Raw genomic sequence first — 9,413 nt, 5'->3', positions numbered from 1 at the left:
TAAACCTACCCAGAGGTCAAGTCGTGTCTGAGCTTGATTTTCACGACATTTAATATCATTTAGATCGCCGGAATGGCTGACCACAAGATGATCGTGGTACCAATTCTTGGAGCCGACTCTCAAGCTGAGGGATCAGCATCGGAGTTCACTCACTGGCTCAAAACGCTGGAGAATTATTTTGCTGCTCACGAAACAGAGCCCACCGCTGCGATGAAGCTGTCCGTGTTACAGTCGAAGGTCTATCACACCGTGTTCCAGAACATAGCTCGATTTGAGACGTACGCTACGGCACTAGCGGAGCTGAAGCGTTTATACGTAAAAACATGGAGCGCTGTGCACGGCCGGCATCAACTCTCCCAGCGGCGACAACAACCATCTGAATCGATCGATCGCTACGCGCAGGAGTTGCGCTACCTGTTGGCAGACTGCGTGCAGGACGTACGGACCCATGAGCAAGTGCAGGACGACTTGCTCCGAGATTCATTCATCTCCGGAATTAGTTCTGGGGTCTTGCGGCTCCGACTCCTGGAGGTCGCGGATCTGACATTTACGGAAGCACTACGGCTGGCGCGCGTATATACAGATGCCCGAGAACAATCCACCACATATGATCACCCACGAGTCGTGGCGGGGGCCTCTCAACTCGCGCGACCGGAGAGGGCTACCGCCGAGGATACGGAGGAGGACCCGACCACCACGGCCGAGACTCCGGGTGCTCCTGAAGCGAACTCCGCTTCCGGCCTCACTGCTGCCGCCGCTGCCCGGCCACGGCCTGACCGGTATGCAAAATGTTATTTTTGCGGGAATCGGCAGCACCCTCGCTCTGAATGCCCGGCTCGGGAGGCTACATGCCACCTGTGCTCCACCAAGGGCCATTTTGCAAAGGTCTGCAGGAAGGCCGCTTCCCCGCGCGACCTTGAATGGGCTCATCGCGGAGCCAACGGATCAAGCGCCGGACGGGGCGCCTCACTCGGCTTTGATGAGCTGCTCTCCTTCTCGCGGGCCTCTGGCTGCATGCCCGACCTTGGTGAGATACACCGGGCCGCCGAAACAAATGGCGCGAACGCGACCGGCCGCAGCGCAACCGACCTTGACTGGCGCTCGAACGCCTACTTCAAACAAGCGACATGCTCCTGCTTTGGAAACTCCTCTCGATGTGCGGCAAACGCAGCACGTGACTCGAGCCCCATCTGACGGCGGCTCTTACGAATTACATGCACCCACTTTGGCATATGAATCTGCAGAAGGCAGAGAGCCTTCTAACGTGACTCGAGCGCCATCTGACGGTGGCTCTTACGAATTACATGCACTCACTTTGGCATATGAATCTGCAGACGGCAGAGATCTTTCTCACGTGACTCGAGCGCCATCTGGCGGCGGCTCTTACGACCTACACACACCCACTCTAGCAAATGAATCTGCTGATGAGCCAACTGACTTCAATGCTCCTGCTGAGGCCCAACCTGCTGACGCTGCCCGAAGGATTGCAGCCGGCGTGGGATCCACCCGCGAGGCGCGATCTTCTCACCCGGCTGGTACAATACCTGCCGGGTCTGCCGGCCTTGCGCAGGCCATCATTCCGCTCACGGTCGCGGGCGTTTTTGCGCAAGCTTTGATTGACACGGGGTCCATGGATAGTTTTATCGATCAGCGACTCGTGCATCAACATGGGTGGCCGGTTCTCGGGACAACCCGCCGGATCTTCATGGCCTCTCATGGACTTCGGTTGAGCACAAAAGGGGCGTGTCGATTGAAACTTGTGATAAAGGGACGCACGTTCCCGGACGTGTATCTCATGGTATTACCTGCTTTATGCGCTGACGTTCTGTTAGGACTTGATTTCCTTAAGCGGCATGGACGTTTGGAAATAGACTTCGGTGGGCCGGACACGCTCGCTGTGTGCGCCCTCGCTCAAATGGACATGGAGTCTCTCTCACTGTTCCCCAACCTGACAACTGATTGTACCCCTGTAGCCGTCAAATCGCGGCGCTACTCTCGCACGGACGCGCAATTCATTGCGGAAGAAACGGCCCTGCTCTTAAAGGACGGTATTATAGAACACAGTAGGTCACCGTGGCGGGCCCAAGTCTTAGTGGTGCGGAGTGAGGCCCACCGCCGACGCATGTTAATCGACTATTCGCAGACAATTAATCGTTTTACACAGCTGGATGCCTACCCCTTACCGGGGATGGACGCCCTGGTACGCCAGGTGGCCCTGTATTCCGTTTATAGCACTCTCGATCTGCGTAGTGCGTATCATCATGTCCCCATCTCTAGGGCTGATCGCGTCTTTACAGCCTTTGAATCAGGTCAGCGGTTGTACCAGTTCACACGACTCCCCTTTGGGGTAACTAACGGAGTATCTTGTTTTCAGAGGGCTATGGATGACCTCGTTGCGAAGGAGAATTTGACCGATGTCTTTGTCTATCTGGACAATCTTAAGGTTTGTGGGTATGACCAGGAGCATCACGACGCTAATCTGAAACGCTTCCTCGAGGTCGCGCGGAAATATCGCCTAACCATGAATGCGGCTAGGTGTCGATACTCTCTACGCACGGTAGACCTTTTGGGGTACACCGTGACCCATGGCTCCATCTCTCCGGATAAGGAGCGTCTGCGCCCTTTGCTCGATATGGCTCCGCCTAGCGATCGGGCTTCGCTGAAACGCGCTCTCGGGCTGTTCGCCCACTATTCAAAGTGGGTGCAAAATTTCTCCGTGAAGCTCCGCCCCCTCGTGGCCTGCGACACTTTCCCCATGGGCCCGGCCGCCCTGGCGGCCTTCGAGGGCCTTAAAGTCGACATCGTTGGCGCCGCTGTCGCGACGATTGACGAGAGTGCCTCTTTCGTTTTGGAGAGTGATGCCTCAGATCATGCGATAGCGGTGACTCTCTCCCAAGGGGGCCGCCCTGTGGCTTTCTTCTCGCGGACTCTCACCTCCGCCGAGCGGAGGCATTCGTCTGTCGAAAAGGAAGCGTACGCGATCGTCGAATCAATTCGGCGATGGCGGCCGTATCTGCTTGGGCGGTGTTTCCAAATCGTCACGGACCAACAGAGCGTTGCGTTTATGTACGACACCTTACATGCTCAGCGCATTAAGAATGAGAAAATCACCCGTTGGCGTATCGAACTCGTCGACTTCTGCTACACCATCAAATACCGCCCGGGGAAGGATAACCTGGTCGCTGACGCCTTATCGAGGCCGGCCACTTGCGCGGGGGTTGTAACTTTGGAGGGGCTGCGCACTTTGCACGGCACTATGTGTCATCCTGGGGTAACGCGCTTCGCGCATTTTGTGCGCGAGGGCAATCTGCCGTAATCGATTGAGGACATCCGCCGCATCTGCCGTGATTGCGCGATCTGTGCGGAACTCAAACCGCGTTTTTATAACCCTCCTATGGGGACACTCGTTAGGGCTACTAGACCGTGGGAGCGCTTGGCGATGGACTTCAAAGGGCCGCTGCCAATGTCGAGCAACTCTCACTATCTGCTCACTATCGTCGATGAGTATTCACGATTCCCCTTTGCTTACACGTGCGGGGATATGTCGGCTGCCACGGTTATTCGGTGCCTGCAGAATTTGTTTTCTATGTTCGGGTATCCGGCCTACGTGCATACCAATCGGGGTGCGGTGTTCCTGTCCCAGGAGGTGAGGGGCTACTTGCTCCAGCATAATGTCGCTTCGAGCTACACCACCCCGTACCGGCCCCAAGCGAATGGGCAGATCGAACGCTTTAATGGGATTATATGGAGGGCCGTCATGCTAAGCCTCCGGACCCTTGGCCGAGGCCTCGATAAATGGGCGTGGTCGCTACCTGCCGCTCTAAACTCGATCCGGGCTCTCCTATGTACCGCCACCAACCAGACTCCTCACGAACGACTGTTCCACCACCCTAGAAGCTCCGGCAGTATCCAATCTTTACCCAGCTGGCTCGCTGAACCGGGGCCGCCTATCTCAAACGAGCGGTTCGCGCTAGCAAGTACGACCCCCTTGTTGACAAGGTGCAGGTCCTCCAGGCTAATCCCGAGCATGCTCGCATGTTAACGATGGATGGCCGCGAGTCTACTGTCTCCGTACGCCATCTCGCCCCATGTGGGGACGATGACAGGGATATCGACGAACCCATCTACGAGTCTATGGACTCTACCGAAGCTTCCCCTATGGAACTACCACCGTTACTTCCGTCGTTCCCCACTCCCGTGCCCGAAGGCGCTGGGGCGCCCCCTCCGACTCCCACCTCCGGCGGCTATTCCGACGCGGGGGACTCGGGGCTTGGGGACGCCGTGCCCGGTAGATTCCGAACACGAACTGGCAGGGTCGTTCGCCGCCCCGACCGCTACGGGTGGACCGACTGACGTGGATTGACGTGACCCATTCGATTATTGCTGATGCTTGCTTGCAACCTGCCGAGCGGCAATATAGTTCTAACGGCGGGGGGAATGTAGTGAAATTATACCAAGGTGAACCCAGGGTGTGCTCGCTTCAAAAGGGGCGTCTATAAGACCCGGGACAACCGGGGCGCACGGACACTCCAGCGGAACTCACTGTGACATAGTCCTGTAGTTTGAATGGTATGTACGCCCCTAAATGCTGTGCTGACTGTCCTCTCTATTGGACCATTGCCATATTGAATCGACCATTGCTCATGAAATACTCTGATTTTAATGCCTGTTGCATGAATGTATTTTTACAGGATGTACTTCAGATCTAAATGATATTAAACCTACCCAGAGGTCAAGTCGTGTCTGAGCTTGATTTTCACGACAGGGCATACCTGTCATACATGTGGATGTAGTTCTGTAGAGCGTCATCTGCCAGTGCTGCGTTCAACTTATCTGTGGAGGGAACATGTAATACAACATTCTGCACTTTTCTTAATTGTCCTGGCAGTGATGCAAGCACCTCGTCATCACTTGGCCAGTGATGTATTGTGACAGCAACAGTTTTTCTAGGCACTTCAACATAACTTTGTGGCAATACATGGTTCTGTCATAATGTTTTCCAGAGAACCCCCTCAATAGAACCTGAAGCAATCAATCCTGCTTCAAGCAAAATGTCAGAAAGACCCGACCCATACATCATCTTGCCCATCATCTTTATATAAGCACATGCCAAGTGGAAAGTTCCTGTAAAGATAATGTGCTTCTCGAATCTGTCTTGGTTATTCCTGATGAGTGGATATGCCTTCATCCACACACGTAGGTCGAATGTTGTAATTAGGTAAGTTTGGTTGACCTCCTTGGTGGCTTCTTCAGCATACCTGAGACACTCCTGTACTGTCTTGTAACAGGAAGGACTTCCTGTGGAACTTGCTGAGGTCTTGGAGCTGCCAGTATCATTTCGATTTTTGGGCAGAGGTGGTCTGGGTAGCCATTGGCTTTCAATACCCATTTAAGATGCTTGATCTCGCTCCTCTTGCCCTCTAAAGTGGGCGGTAAATCCTATGCCCTTTTTACGAGTGTGTTCACCACGGATCTTTTGTGGTGCATCGGATGGCAAGACGTAAAATCGAGGTAACGGTCGGTCTGGGTGGGTTTCTTATGGCCTTTACCCATGGCCTTCACTCAAACCTGACCGATCTCTCCATACAGGTTCCTTCTGACAAAGTAGACATAATCTGCTTAACAGAAACTTTCCTCCTTCAATATGTCTCTGATTCCTTAAGTTCTCTTCCTAGTTACTCCCTCCTCCGATATGATAGACCTGAGCCTCGTCCTGGTGGTGGAGTTGATATCTTTATCAAAAACTCTCTTCCTCACTCTCCTTGCACTGCCCTCTCTCCACCCCACCCCCAGGAGTACCTCTGGCTACGGCTTCCTCTCCGCTCCCACCTTTTGTTCATATGTGTTGTGTACCATCCTCCAAACAGTGATGACTCCATTTACATCTTACTGTTTGACAACATGGACCAACTTATATCCGCTCATCCCAACTCTCTCTTCCTCATTTGTGGTGACTTAAACTGTCATCATGTCAGCTGGCTGGGCGTGGGTACCTCTCTCACCAGCCATGGCATCTCAGCAATGGACTTCTGCGACTCATTGGGACTGACACAATCTGTCAAGTTGACACCACACATGACAAAGCCGAATGCCCCCTTTGCTGTGAAGTTGGTCCACAAATTCATACGCATTAATGTGGAGTTGGTCCCCCCCCCCCCCACCCCCCTTTGCTGCTATAACAGCATCCACTCTTCTGGGGAGGCTTTTCACGAGATGTTGGAACATTGCCGTGGGGATTTGCTTCCATTCAGCCACAAGAGCATTGGTGAGGTCGGGCACTGATGTTGGGTGATTAGGCCTGGCTCCCAGTCAGTGTTCCAATTCATCCCAAAGGTGTTTGATGGGGTTGAGGTCAGGGCTCTTTGCAGGCCAATCAAGTTCTTCCACACCGATCTTGACAAACCATTTCTGTATGGACTTCGCTTTGTGCAAGGGGCCATTGTCATGCTGAAACAGGAAAGGGTCTTCCCCAAACTGTTGCCACCAAGTTGGAAGCACACAATCTTATAGAATGTCATTGTATGCTGTAGCGTTAAGATTTCCCTTCACTGGAACTAAGGGGCCTAGCCCGCACAATGAAAAACAGCCCAAGACCATTATACCTCCTCCACCAAACTTTACAGTTGGCACTATGCATTCGGGCAGGTAGAGTTCTCCTGGCATCCGCCAAACCCAGATTCTTCCGTCGGACTGCCAGATGGTGAAGCGTGATTCATCACTCCAGAGAACACGTTTCCACTGCTCCAGAGTCCAATGGCGGCGAGCTTTACACCACTCCAGCCAATGCTTGGCATTGCGCATGGTGATCTTAGGCTTGTGTGGGATGCTCAGCCATGGAAACCGTTTTCACGAAGCTCCCGACGAACAGTTGTTTTAATGACGTTGCTTTCCAAGGCAGTTTGGAACTCGGTAGTGATTGATGCAACCGAGGACAGACAATTTTTACGCACTATGTGCTTCAGCACTCGGCGGTCCTATTCTGTGAGCTTGTGTGCCCTACCACTTCGTGGCTGAGCTGTTGTTGCTCCTAGACGTTTCCACTTCACAATAACAGCACTAACAGTTGACCGGGGCAGCTCTAGCAGGGCAGAAATTTGATGAACTGACTTGTTGGAAAGGTGGCATCCTATGACAGTGCGACGTTGAAGGTCACTGCACTCTTCAGTATGGCCCATTCTTCTGGCAATGTTTGTCTATGGAGATTGCATGGCTGTGTGCTTGATTATATGTACCTGACAACAATAGATGTGGTTGAAACAGCCGAATTCACTAATTAGAAGAGGTGTCCATATACGTTTGGCCGTCTTCCATAAATAATACATCTACCATAATGCCACTTCCAGAAATAATCCCTTGTAATTATTTATTATGGGGTTGGAGAAGGGAGTGGGGGAGAGATGGGAGTGTGTGAGGGAAAGGAAAATATGGAAGTGGGAGAGGGAGAGGTGAGTGGGGGAGAGATAGGGGAGTCTGAAAGAGAGGAGTGGGGGATTGAGGAGAGAGGGGAGGGGGAGAAGGGGAAGTAGAGAGAGGCGGGGAATACATGTGCTCGCTTGTCGCCGTTACTTGTGACGGGTATTCTTCCCAGTAGGATGTTCCAAAAAGACCTGCACAACTTTGTTTGTTAATATATATAGAACCACATATGATACAATGATACCCTTTGGTTTATATGATACAGAAACACATCAAGTTTTGTGCACACCATCAAAACACTTTAATGTGAGCTCCGTTTGTCATGCACTGGATATCAAGACGGTACACGAGTTCTTGGAATGTTCGGCTCAGCATGTTTGCGTCCACCAGTGTGAATGCAGCTGTGATCAAAGAGAGAAGATCCTGCAGGTTTGCCACCTTGGTGTTGTAGACAATATCTTTGATAAAACCCCACAGAAAAATATCAAGAGTGGTTATGTCTTGTGAATGTGGGTCCAGGCGGTTGATCCATCTCGGCCAATCTAGCAACCTGGAAATTTTTCATTCAGGATGGCTGGAACAACTAAGGGCCAATGAGGGGGAGCACCATTCTGTTAAAAAATGATATTGGGTTGAAGGTCTTCAATCTTTTTAACCGTCACGTCGGTCGCTTGACTTCCACTGGCAACATGTAACCCAGTGCTACCTGCTGCATGGTCGGGGAGTTGGTGACTAAACCGACTACACTCACTGGCTTGCCAGTGGGGAGGGTGACTGTGATACCTGCAGGATTAAAAACAATACCTGTTAAAGGGCTGACGAGCTCCCTTCATGAGCCAACGGCCTTCCAGTAAGGAGATGGTGTCTCCTAAAAAACACCCATCCCGTTGGACCGATTTTTCGGTAGAGGGTTGTAGACAGCAACCGCCCAGGGTAGTACTACCGTTGGGACTTAGGAGGGTTAAAGTGGTGCCGGAACCATCTTACACTCTCCGTGTCAGGATTGCTGGACTTACTGTCTCACTCAAACAGAAGCTACCTGGCTAGCTTTAATCTCTCTTTCTAGTAACATACTACTAGACTACCGTCCTTCTAGACTACCGTCCTACTAGACTACTGTCCTACTAGACTACAGTACTACTAGACTACCGTACTGAGAATCGATCCTGAGTGTAACAGATCCTGAGTGGAACGGATCCTGAGTGGAACAGATCCTGAGTGGAATATATCCTGAGTGGAATCGATCCTGAGTGTAACATATCCTAAGTGGAACTGATCCTGAGTGGAATATATCCTGAGTGGAACGGATCCTGAGTGGAACAGATCCTGAGTGGAATATATCCTGAGTAGAATGGATCCTGAGTGTAATATATCCTGAGGGGAACAGATCCTGAGTGGAATATATCCTGAGTGGAATGGATCCTGAGTGTAATATATTCTGAGTGGAATGGATCCTGAGTGTAATATATCCTGAGTGGAATTGATCCTGAGTGTAACAGATCCTGAGTGTAACAGATCCTGAGTGGAACATATCCTGAGTGGAACTGATCCTAAGTGGAATATATCCTGAGTGGAACGGATCCTGAGTGGAACAGATCCTGAGTGGAATATATCCTGAGTGGAATGGATCCTGAGTGTAATATATTCTAAGTGGAATGGATCCTGAGTGTAATATATCCTGAGTGGAATTGATCCTGAGTGTAACAGATCCTGAGTGTAACAGATCCTGAGTGGAACATATCCTGAGTGGAACTGATCCTGAGTGAAAAATATCCTGAGTGGAACGGATCCTGAGTGGAACAGATCCTGAGTGGAATATATCCTGAGTGGAACGGATACTGAGTGTAATATATCCTGAGTGTAATGGATCCTGAGTGAAATGGATCCTGAGTGGAACAGATACTGAGTGGAATATATCCTGAGTGGAACGGATCCTGAGTGTAATATATCCTCAGTGGAATGGATCCTGAGTGGAACCGATCCTGAGTGGAACAGAT

Source organism: Myxine glutinosa, chromosome 9, assembly GCF_964187855.1.
Source record: "Myxine glutinosa chromosome 9, kmMyxGlut1.1, whole genome shotgun sequence".
NCBI lineage: Eukaryota > Metazoa > Chordata > Myxini > Myxiniformes > Myxinidae > Myxine > Myxine glutinosa.
This window is presented reverse-complemented; position numbering follows the sequence as displayed.